The following is a 7,879-nucleotide window of genomic DNA, read 5'->3' as shown; positions in this document are numbered from 1 at the left end:
AAAAAAAAAAGCAAAGCAACACACCGTAACTGCAGAACTAATGCACACTGAGCCATCAAATTATTACTTTTTTTTTTCCTTTTCCTTTTGGTATCAATTAGAAGGGACGTCATGAGACAGCAAAGCATGACCGGCATAGACAACAGTCCCCCTCCACGAGATTTGCACAGGGCTTGGTTGTATTCTACCTGCTGCTGAATAAAAAAGTTGCCAGATGCACTTTTTTTTTGTTTGTTTGTTTCTAGATACAGTCATATGTGGAAGACAATCAGTATCACTCATGGAAGTGGCTTACACATTCCAAGTAAACATACACAAGAGGAAATGCTGTGTGTATGCAACTGCTAATGTTGTACGTAGGCTATATGCTTGAAGAAGTTCTTTCTCTTACTTCTTCAGGTTATTTATTTATTTACTTATTTATGGAGGGGGGTGGTTTTTTTTCTTTGTTTCTTTTTTCTTCTTCTTTTTTTTTCCTTTGTGTGTGTGTGTGTGTGTCTAGGTAGGCTGCCTGGTAAATGAATAATACTTACAAAGTGGTGCTAGCTGTTACACTGAGGTATAGTTGGAAGACTACACAGATTTACAAATAAGGAGATATTCAAAATTATTCATAGATAAAGAGCTATATAAGAGCTGTCTGGACATGGTCCAGCTCTAGATGACCCTGCCTGAAGCAAGAGGAGTGGACCTGATGTCCTTCAGAGGCCCCTTCCAATCTCAGCCATTCTGTGATTCTGTGATAACATAAAAACTTGTCTGATCAGCGACTTCTCTTAGAAACCAGTAGCCTGTGAAACACGGTGAAGAACATACTGACGATGCTGACAAGGTTTGGCAGACAAGCCTTACTTTTTATGTTTTTCATCCCCTTAATATAGAACAACTTCTTGTAGATAGTTACTTGCCGGTGGTTGGCAGCAGATACAGACTGTGCTTGTATTGCTTCCCAGTTAAACTTAACAAGCCTGTTTCTCATTTATGCCCCATACACCTAACCTGGCTTCTCAGAACTTCTTGAAAACATCTTATTTATGCTCTATCCAGGTGCCCTTCTGGAGACAGAATACAGAAATCTAAACCCCTGCCCTCTGACAAGCTTGATTTAAACAGCAAATGGATAACTATTTTAGTGCCATACATTCTGCATCATGGAAATCCTCTGATGGAGAAATGTGAGAGAAACATGAATTGTATTCAATCAGATATAGTATCTGATATAATGTACTGAATCAACAAAACATTTTTGCCCATGTTGATTTTTTTCTATGTTTTTACATACGATATTTACAAACTGGTGATTCGCAGGGCAGAGACAACAGAGTTTGAACAATTGGCATGTCATTTAGATGAATCTGCCCTCCTAATTTGTGGAAGATACTTTTATGTGAAGTTTTATATTTCAAAGAAAAATTGGTCAGAAATTTCACAAACATTTCTGTAAATAATTATTCCAATGTTTATGCTACCTATCATGTTGGTTAAAAAATGGTTAAGTTTGTGACTGCCACTGGGAAAAAATTTCATTTAAAATATTTAAGGGATTTTTGGGGAAAGTGTTCTATTTACCCCTATTCCTACTTTTGTGGAACAAATTAATATAGTTGGGTGTTAGAAAGTAAAGGTATTTTGATCTGTGAATGTTGGTGCTACACTCAGTCAAGATAAATTCTTCTAGATAAGGTCAGTTTCTACCCTGAAACATGGGACTTGGACAGAATGCATTCACTGATGAAATCTGAGGCCACACAAGTTGCATGTGCCCAAATTTTTTAACTTAAAGAGAAAGTGGAGGAAAAAATTGTCTTCTTCCCCACATTCTCCCGACATTTGAAATCTGGTATCTCAGAAATATATGGAAGCCTGAACACTATTGGTTTCTATTAAGACTTTCTGCAGTGTTTCCACATAGTATTCTTCATCTCTTTCCATTTGTACATGGAGAAAGAGCTTTGTGTCAGCATGGCCCTAGGAAACCATTGCTTCCAAGGAATGCTGCTGCTAATCCTTGCTGCAAAGAATGCAAGAGAAAGGCACAGCAATGAAGGGCTAAATCACTATTAGTAAATGCTTTTATTTATATTTTTGTATAGTAGTGGTTCTGATGTTCATTCTGGTTCCCACTTGAAGATAGTTACTCCCCATACAGTTGCACAGAGCAGTGAGCTGCCTATGCTTCCAAAATGCCAGCTGAATTCAGGTTTTTCTGCAGGCTGCAGGAAATGAAGAAATGTGGTTTAGACGTTACGGTGTTCTGAGAATGCTTCCATATCCTCATGGCTAGCAAGGCAATATCCAGACTGATTTCTTGTTTTGCATGTAGTTTTGCCATATATCTCTGACTGGTGGGCAAGAAAGGCTTTTTACAGGCTCTGAGAAAGTTATTAAAAGCAATTTCTAAGTAGTTGGCAATCAGTTTCCGGAGCTGGAGATGGCCTGAACTGAGCTCCAGAGTGACCATTAACTTCTTCTCTTTCAAGTAGAGCCAGGGATTATTTTTCCCTCTGGGTGCACACTTGCATATCTTTACAAACAAGGCACTGTTAGATTCTACCCTGCCATAAACTCTGACTGCAATACCTCATCCACTACTGACCTGAAGTGAACTCCAAGGAGAGGGAACAGTAATAAAGCAAAACCCAGCAAACAGTGTGAAGCTTTTGTAAGATCTTATATAACCGAATTGGCTATATTGGGAACTTGCCTTTGGTTTTAATTATAGATTTAAGGGTGCACTTATCGGGCTCTATGCCATCTCAGTTCTCCATCCCTTCACTCCTGATTTGCTTTATATAACAAGCAGCTACTACAAAAAGGATGTTTTCCACCCTTTCTTTCGGGGAGAGGAGAGGCCTACAAAAGTTCACTGGGGGATGGGAATGTATAAGGTGTTAATTGACTTGTGGTCTTGGGCTTTAGCTCGCTCCCTTGCCTGTGTCTCTTCCTGAAAGCTGGAGTTGGGTGACAAGTACCTCTTGGAACTTTCAGAAGAGCACCAAGAGTATGGCACACCTCGAGCGCTGAGTCTCTCTCTTAGTCACATCTGTGTTCCAGAACACAACAAAATATAGCTTGACAAAGTAGGGAAGAAGCTAAAAAAATAGGGAGGATGCAAAGCAACAAGGTCCTCCTAGGGTCTTGAAAAGCTTTATTATAAAGACAGCTAGGTTGCTATATTGGTTTATGCTGCTTGAACACTTCTCAGCTTAATCTTTAACTTGATTCGTATTCATCTTCCTGCTGACTTCTACCGCTCAGAGCATCTGCCCTGCAAATAGTTACATATGTATAGGGGAAGAGGCTCCTAAAGTTACAGGGGAGCCACCCTGTGGAATTATCCTGACTCTGCTCTAAAGGGTAGGCACCTGGTGTGTCTTCTGAGGGTCCTCAGCTCAGAAATCAGAATTCTGAATCTGTTACTCATATCAGGAGTTAGCTCTTGATTGAGCTAACTGCCTTGTCACATCCAAGAAGGTGGTGATGCAGCTCTTGGCAATCCTCTTGCTCTGGCTTTGAAGTTCCTAGCCGTTTTTTATCCTTGTGAATGGGCTGTGGTTACTAAAAGCAGCAAAAGGTGCCACAGTGTGAGCTGAATTCCTTTCAGTCACTGAACCAAATTCTCAATCTCCACTACCCATAGTAAGAAGAGGATTGTCATGATAATAAAGGTGCTGAGCAGGACAGCAGAATACCAACAAAAAGAAAGCCCAGGTCCAAGAAAGGTGCTTCTCAGTCTAGAGCTAAAAAAACTCTGCATGCCTTCCTGCTACTCTAAACCCTGGGTGAAACATAGCAGAAAAATTAAGAAGTCACTGTATTAATAGCATTTTTGATCCGAAATGGTCCATAATTCTTTTCAGTCTCTCTTCCACGTTATAAATGCAACGGTACTCCTCCTGGCTACCGTTTCACAGAGACCAAATTAGAAATATTGCTAAGAAGGACAGCAAATCTTTGGAAAGTTGGTGAACCTGATTCTACTTTCTAGTAGGGCACTTCTCAGTTCTGTGACCAGGTTTCTCCCATGAAGTATTTGTCATCTGGATTTCTAAGCCTGAAATTTTGCCCTCTTAAAATGCTTTCCAGCGAAGTTCTACATGGTGCTGAAGTGAAATGAAATTACAGAAGGGCTGCTCCCAATGACACTGCTGCTGAAGAGACAAAAATTTTCCATCACGAAGCCTTACAGAAGGTGTTGCAAAACAGCCTAGTCTCCTCGGCTTGTACAGGTGTGCATCCCCTGTAGTAGGGCAGGTACAACACTCATCCTTGCTCCCAACTCTCAGCTGATGTCGTTGCATCCAGTTTTGCTTTCTTTTTTGTGTGTGTTTTTTTCCTAGGATGTGACTCAGTGCTTTTTAGAAAGCAGTCTTTGTCTGCATCATTCTCCCTGCCAATCCCTTACATCACCTGCTTGATCCAGAGTTGGGAGTGACTCATTTTTCTCCTCCAAACACATGTGCACACAATGAGCTGTCTCCCATCTAATGGCCCTTCACAGAAACTTATACGTAAGGTCATGACTGTGTTTTGTTGCAGATGCCCAGTGCCCATCTGTAGAGGACAGTCTCTGTCTGTCTCAGGATTTATATTGTTCTGAATGCTTTAAAAGCTTTGCAAGTGAAAGCAAATGATCTATGTGAGTTGTTTTTTTCCCCTTCCTCTCTCACTGGCTAATTTTGTATCTATTATTTACTGTGGGAAAGCTATGCCAAAGAAGCAATCTCTGCATTTTGTTTTGAAACTAATTTTCATCCTAAACTGTTATAGAAGTAAGCTTGAAACCTATGTCTGTGGAAAATCTGCACACTTCTCACTTTTCACCTTACCAGTGGTGTTTGCCCAGTTTGTAAAGATGTGTTTTTAATGGATACTCTTAACTGTACAGAAAACTTATGGTAAGATGGAGTAACTCAAATTTAGATGTGAATGACTGAAATTAGGACATGTAGAACTAGTCCACCTCTTTTGTCCTATCATAGTCAAAGATATGAGTGCTTAGCAGCAGTAATTTGGCTCATTCTGAATTAGATAGCTAACATGGGGCACATGACTTACAATTAAGAATAGCCTAGCTTTGATGAAAGAATCTACTTTTTGTGGATATCTAACATTATGATGCTTTACACCCAGATTCTGAACCCTAAAATATTAGCAGTAAAAACATGAGGATCTGAGGTTTTCAAGGCCCCAGAAAAACTAACAGCAAGGAGTTGTAAAAATGTACAAGTGATGCCTCAGAGAGCTGAGGACAACAGATTCCCTCTTCTGGCTCTCAACAGTCAGAGGACAACGAGACAGGAGTCTGTAGAAAAGAAACCTTGACAGTGTTTCACATGTAGATTTAATTCTGATGACACACCAAACAACACTAAGCCATACATCTCACTGTGCTTACCTTTATGCCCTAAGGATCTTGGAAATAGATGGCACCAGGGAAGCCTATTTCCCAGGAGAAGCAAAAAATCTTGATGCCTCCTGGGGCTCCCTTGCCTGAGCCATTGGCAGCACGCTTTGGTACTGCCATTGGAGCAGGCCAGGAAGCAGATGGCATGTCAGAGTGTGACAGCCTTGCCGCTTTATTTCAGAAATGGCATGTCCTGTGCTGGCCCGACAACAATGCGTCCTCCCAGCCACTCACTGGAGTATGGAGACCAGGCAGAGCCTCCAGTGGGAGGATAGTCCTGATGGGCATGCAATGCATGCAGCAACTCCCTCTTCCCATCTAAAGGCAACCAGTGCAGCAGAGGTAGACAGCACATTTGATTTCCCTGCTGCCCCTTGTGCAAATCAGGCCATAGGTTGCTGCTTGGAAGACTGTCTTTAATTCATTTGTTCCTGATCTGCCTTTCCCCTAGACCTCATATTCTCCAAACACTGCAACAAATCTGTTTTTATTTATTGTTAAAGCAGTGTCATTTTTTGCATAGTAGATCAGAAATCCAACAAGACAGACCAGAAGCTAGTGACACAAATTTGACCAGCTCTTTTTTCACTGTTTTTTTCAGGAAGTAATAAACATTTCAGCAACTTCTGCACCTGATAAAGAGTAAAAATTAAAGACAGTACATAAGAGACCCTCACATCCTTTTCTCCCAGCAAAAGCTTGTTTACACGGTGAGTGCAAGAAAGTGGTGTTGAGGCTCTCAGCAGAGTCTTTTGGGGGGCTAAAGGTAGATATTATTGAAATGTGCAAACACAACACAGCCTTTGTTCATTTAATGTTAAATTTTTCTGCTTCAGGTTTTATTCCTTCTTTTAATATGAAAAGGTTTTACTTTTCTCTTGAGTTTTGATTTTATCTCCATTCCATGCAGTGATTTTCAATTATAAAATAGGATAACGCAAACCCCCATGAACAGATCTGGTGAGTACTAATATAAGATTGTTTATCCTTACCTTTTTCAAGCAGCAATCAGAATTTGTTTGAGGAGGGAAGATAACAAGAAAGTGTCATGAAGTAGAGAAATAAGAGATTACTTTTATGAATCTTTGTTCTGTTTCAACAAACCTTTCAGGTTTCCAGTATAACACATCGGTATTGAATTCCCAGGGATATTAAGGGATGAGAAACCATTTCTCTAACAGGCCTGGGCACCACAGAGCTCAACAGGATATATTGCTTCAGATTCCGTGGCCTTCTTTGGAATTTGTGTCTCGCAAGTTAACTTGTTTTGTACCACGTTGTGACAGACCTTTCAGTGCCATTTCCCCAGACTCTTGGGAAACCTGAACACTGCTGAATGGGACCATCCAGTATAGCTGGAAACTAGTTTTAACAAGCTTTCTTTGGAGTTCAGAGCAAGAGAATTAAATATCTCAGTTCTTTACCCACTTCACTGTTAGTTTAGTGAGTCTCATGCTTTAAATACTTAAAAAATACAAACTTACGATTCTCTTCTGAGAAGATGGCAATGCCTGCACTCACTGGATAGCTTGCAAAACTAGTTAAATTCCAAAACAGCAATAACATTCAACTCTCACTTCTACTCCCCGTGAATCTGCTAACAGCGAATGTTTTCCAATTAACTACAAGTTGCATGAGTCTGCTTTTATAAAGTTGCTAATAAGAGAGAGAGAAGAGAGAGCAACTTCTTCAAAGACCTTGCCAGGGTACCTGGCCCCAGCAAAACCCCTCTGTGGGGGTGCATTCCTAGGACGTCCCCATGGGGTCTGCTGACTGCGGCATTGCCACCTGTGGCAGTGTGCAGTGTGGACATCTGTCCTTCAGAAATGGAGTGGGACCACCAACTGTTCCCACAGGTCAGCAAACACAGACCTCAGGATATCTATAGGTATTCCTCTCCGCTGACCTGCATGATTTGGACTCATGACCTATTGCTTTTGTTTATTTTTTTTTTAGGTTATAAGACATGCTTATCCAGCCTCTGTAAGAGTGCAAATCTGAGAGTTACAGTTCAAGAAATCTACTCTGAAATGTCAATTAAAGGACTAACCAGCCCTCTTTCTACTCTAAGTTCCTGAACCCCTCCAAACATACTTAGGGGTGCAGGGCTGCACATCTTATTAGGAACCTATGAAGCTAGCCTGACATCCTATCTAGATTTTTAAGGTATTCTCTGAAGACTGTAATTCTCTTCTTTCTTGGAGCAACTTTATTACCCCAGGGAAGCATTTGAGCTAAAAATTGTGCCAATATTTCCATCACAGTGTTAGCTCTCTTTTTTTTTCAGATGTTCATGAAAAAGAAGTGATTTTGTCCCATAATTAAGAACCCAATAACTTCTGAAGGCAGCAGATTTTGTTTATGATTTTCTCACAAATATTTTTGACAGCACTGACATTTTTGCAAGCATGACTAACTACACATTTACCCAGTCTCACTTTTTTGTTTGTTTGTTTTTGGCACTCTAATGTG

This window comes from Gallus gallus, chromosome 1 (assembly GCF_016699485.2).
Source record: "Gallus gallus isolate bGalGal1 chromosome 1, bGalGal1.mat.broiler.GRCg7b, whole genome shotgun sequence".
Classification (NCBI taxonomy): domain Eukaryota; kingdom Metazoa; phylum Chordata; class Aves; order Galliformes; family Phasianidae; genus Gallus; species Gallus gallus.
This window is presented reverse-complemented; position numbering follows the sequence as displayed.